Source organism: Ammospiza caudacuta, chromosome 15 (assembly GCF_027887145.1).
Source record: "Ammospiza caudacuta isolate bAmmCau1 chromosome 15, bAmmCau1.pri, whole genome shotgun sequence".
In the NCBI taxonomy this organism is placed as follows: domain Eukaryota; kingdom Metazoa; phylum Chordata; class Aves; order Passeriformes; family Passerellidae; genus Ammospiza; species Ammospiza caudacuta.
The window spans coordinates 17,787,580-17,792,473 of record NC_080607.1 but is presented as its reverse complement, the minus strand read 5'-3'; positions in this window follow the sequence as shown (position 1 = coordinate 17,792,473).

Below are 4,894 nucleotides of genomic sequence, written 5' to 3'. Positions count from 1 at the left end.
TGCCATGGCAGGGACACCTTCCACTGTCCCAGGTGCTCCAAGCCCTGTCCAACCTGGAATTGGGAACTTCCAGGGATCCAGGGGCAGCCACAGCTGTGCCAGGACATCCCCACCCTCCCAATACCCCAATATCCATCCCAATATCCCACCTAACCCTCCTCTCTGTCATTTGAAGCCATTCCCTGCATTCTGTCCCTGCATATACATGTATAAATATATATCAATATAAATTCTCTATCAATTCTCTCTCCATCTTCCCTGCAGCTCCTCCAGGCCGCACTGAGGTCACCCCAAAGCTTCTCCAGGCTGAACAACCCCAATGTTCCCCACCTCCCCTCAGAGCTGGGGGTTCCCAGTGTCCCAGCTGTGGCACCCAGGCTGGGACACTCCCCTTGCAGGAGGAACCTTTCCCTCCTGCCCCACCCTGGGCTGGATTTTGGGGTGTCTGGTTGGAAATGTCTCCGGCTGAAGGTTTCCCCCTCAGCCCCTGGCCTGGCCCTGGTTGCTCATTAAACCCCTGCTATTAATAGCAGAGCGCAGGGAGGGAGTGCAGGTTCAGCCAGTGCATTCTGCTACCCAGGCATGCCAAAAATAGGCTCACAAAAGTCCAACCCTGATGGAACTTTAACTGTCCTCAGTGAAAAACCCCACATACTATACTAACCAACTGACCCCTGACACTCACCTCCGGATTCCTCACAAGCTGCGGGATAAATGTGTTTAAAACCTATCATCTGTTTATATGTATTGATTTTAATATTTACAATATATTCTTTATATTTGCAATACCTCTTTTGGCTGTATTTCTGAATTAATGCATGTATTTTCTTTTCCTGCTTTTCAGCTAATAAAGTGACATGAAGCTTCCTCACAAGCTGTGGAATAAATGTATTAAAAACCCCATAATCTGTTTATATGTATTCATTTTTAATATTTACATTATATTTACAATATATATTTTTATATTTACAATACCTCTTTTGGCTGTTATTCTAAATTAATACATTTCTTTTCCTGCTTTTCAGCCAATAAAGTGAAATGAGGCTTCCTCACAAGCTGTGGAATAAATGTGTTTAAAATCCCATCATTTGTTTATATTTATTATTTTTAATATTTACATTATATTTACAATATATATTTATATTTACATTATATTTACAATATATCTTTATATATTTACATTATATTTACAATATATCTTTTTATATTTACATTATATTTACTATATTTTTTAATATTTACAACAAGAGCAGCAAGGTAGAAATGGCTGCATATCTCTGAAAATTTCAGCGCTATCCTTGCACCAAAAGGGTTCAGCTTTTGGCAGAAGTGAAGTTTTCCTGCTCATTTACTGTCCAAGGTTTTCACACCATTTAGAGGGGCTGCTGTGCTGCGCCTGGAGGTGTTTGGGAGGAGCTGCTTTCTAAAAATCAAATCATGCCATGGGACTGAGGTGGTTTCATGAAATGCCCTTTCAAAATGAAAATGAAGAGTTGTTGACATAATGATGTTCAGAACTGCGGGTTGGGAGCTTGACTGGAATAAAAAACTTTGTCCTGGAGGAAATTTTATATCAGCCCTGCTAATACTAATATCGACTCCAAGTTCTCCAGAAGATTCCTTCCCATAAGATTTGCATCCAGCTGTTGTGTTTTCTCTCTCCAAAACTTTTGCTAAAAACCACCTTCACTTCAATCTGGTTTTCAAGCACAGAAGAACTTTAAATTTCAGGATCATTTAGGAAAATAGCAAAAATAGCAAACCCATTGTCCTTCAGCAGGGCCAGTGTGGGCACGTGGCTCCACAGCACAGCCCTGACACTGAGTGACCCCCACAACGTTATTTCCACATCTCTCTTTGCCCAGGGGCTTTGATTTCCCCAGAAATTCCAGGGTTTTCCCCTGGGTGCCACCGACTTCTATAAATAACACACTCCTCTTTCCATGCCACAAATCCTTTTTGACAAAAATAAATATTTTCCAGCCTGGCACCGCTCTGAGTGCCAAGAGAGGCTCGGGGGGAGCAGCAGCCTCCCCAGGGGATGTTGAACATGCAGGAATCCCTCCGTGCTCTGTGTCTGAGGGCACCTGCTGCTGGATCAGAGCACAGATCAACACCTGGCACCAGCCCGTCCCTCCCTGCCCAGCTCCTGCTGCAGGCACCACAATGAGCTATTTTTAAACCTTTCTCCCATTCACCTGGCTCCACACACAAATAAAACTTCCCCCAGTGCCGTGGGTATCTGTTGCCTCACAGCTGACAGGGGTTCTTTGGGCAATGAGTTTCCCTTTCAGTTCTGCCTTTGGGCAAGAGGAGTTTGCAGGGTTATGAATCACCTGCATTTGGAGCTCCTGTCCTGTCTGGAACGTGTCTTGGGGCACACCTTCCCCTGTGCTCCCTGCCAGCTTCCCTCAGAGCCTGGCCCTGTGCTGGGAAGTTGTTTTGCCACTGTTCGGCAACAAAAACACCTTTTGCAATTTGTTCTTTTCTCCTTCCACCCAGAAGGGAAGTTCCTGAGAAGTTCTCGTGTATCCAAAGTGAAATTTTAGCGTTTAGAACAAAAAAACTAAAGTCCTGCTGGTTTTGGTTTAAAGTGAAATATTAATTTCACTTTAATATTTAAGAACCGGAGGGATTGCATCCCAAAATAAATTATTCAGCACCTGAAGTTCTCTTAACAGAGACCTTTGGGACCTTGCTTGTTTCTTTGGCTGCACATGGGGTTGGTGTTGCCCTTCCCATCCCCAGAAACAAATTGGTGCCACCTTGCTGCTGTTGACTGCAGCAGTTCTGCAGCCAAGAGCTGAGTCAGAGCAGCCCTGTGACCCTGCTAAAACCGAGTCTGCACAAAAAGGTTTTGGTCAGGGTCAAAGTCCCAGGATCCCTGTCACGAAAGGGGGTGAAGGACAAGGGCACATAATCAGCCTGCGAACCACAAAGTTCCTTTTGTGGAGGAGCACCTTCCCTGGGGAGCTGCAATCTGCGCAGGGCTTTTATTGCAGGTGAGCAAACCACACCTGAAAAATTCCCCCAGCTCCCTTCTCCTTTGGGGTGGGTGTGAGCAGCTCCCAGCAGGGACCAGCTCTCTGCATTTCAGGAGAATTTCACTCCCAGTGACTCCCATTAACTGGTGTCTAAATGAAAACATCATCCAGAAATAGATCCATAAATAAATCATCCTTACAATCATGGGTTTGAATTCTTCTTGTAACTCTATGGCTCTTTCTGTCCCCAAAAATCCTTTTTGATCTGCACACAAATAGGTATTTAACAGACAGGTGGGATGCACCACTCATTCTGGAGCTAATAAATCTGATAAAATGGTATTTCACTGCCCTGCAAATGTTTCCCTCAGCCTGCACTTCTTATCACCCCTTCCAGGAACACTTTGGGGTGAACTTTGAAATATTGAATTTTTGTAGGAAAGCCTAATGCCTGATCTCTTATGGAGCCAGCTTCCCTTTGTGTGTCTTGAATCACAGAATCACAAGTTAATTTAGATTGGAAAAGATCTCCGAGGATCCAACCTCTGCCCAGTCTCCTCCTCGTCACCTAAACCAGAGCACTGAGTGCCTCCCCCAGTGGCAGTGGAAGCCTTCAATAAGAATGTCCAGGGTGTTCAGCTACTTGAGAACTTTATATCATTGCCTATATGATATAAAATATCTCCTGGTTTTTCTCTGTGTTTATTTCATTTTACTGGAGTGCGCTTTGAAGCTTTTCACTTGTGTTGAAATCCTGAATGTTACAAGGAGCATTAAAGCTTTTTTTTTCCTGTTCCTCCAACTACAGCCAGAGGGAAGACAGAGCACCAAAAGCTGAGCAGAGCAGGTGGGGATAATCCCAGTTACCCTGTTTTTCTGCCCAGAATCTTGCTCCCAAACTCCTCCTTGTTCTCCTCCTTCTCCCACTGACAATGACCAAGGTCTGGGCCCGGCTGGGTTTCTCCTGTGCTCCGTGGTGGCACAGACGCCCGGCCCTGCAGTGTGAGGAGGGGGTCTGGAGTGTGCAGCTGAGCTGGGGTGTCCCTGCCAGGCCACCCAGGCAGGGCTGGCCTTTGCCCGTGGCTGAGCTGGCTCCTGGCTGACCCCTGAGCAGATATCTGGGACCTTTGTCCTGCAGAAAAATGGGACAGAGCCTGGCCCGGGCATTGCCCTCACCTGCAGGGCAAGAGGGGATTTTTGAGGCAGCTTGGAAGGCTGGATAAGTGAACCCATTCTGCCTGAGGCTTCTCAAACATTTCCTTTCCATTATTTCCATTAAATCTGGAGAGCCGTTTTCCCTTCTTCACCTCGAGCCAGCCCCAAGCTGCTGGAGTTCCACCTGCGAGCACACCTGGAGCATTCCCTGCTCCTCTATCTCCTGTTTTTCTGTGGAGCACAGTTCACCTCACAATGAATTAGATGAGACTCTGATTTCCATTCCGGAGCTGATAGTGGAGGGTAAAGAGCCACGGACGTGCAGGTTCCAATTTGGGGTGATTTTTGCACTCCTGGCTCCCCTTTATTGCCCTGCTGGGTGCAGTGCCTTCCCTTCCCTTCCCTTCTCCCTTCCCACTGCCTGGAGTTCACCCAACCCTTGGAGAATTAGAGGCAAACAGTTTGAACTTGTTGAGAGGAACATGCCCAGGAAAGCAGAGGATCATTTTCCCTGGTTATTAAATGCATTCCATTCCACACTTGTTTTGACATTGTCCCTCGGAGAAAAATATTTTCTTTTATGGAGAGGCCTCGTTGTTGCTTTTCCTGTCAGGGATTATTGCTCCAGAAGTGTTCAGCTCCATCCAAAGCCTACAATGTAAAGTTCTTTAAAATTCCTTCTGGACCTGAGTCCTACAGCTGAGGCTTGACTTGTTGGGTTGTTCCAAAGCCTCAAATATCACACAACTGAGATA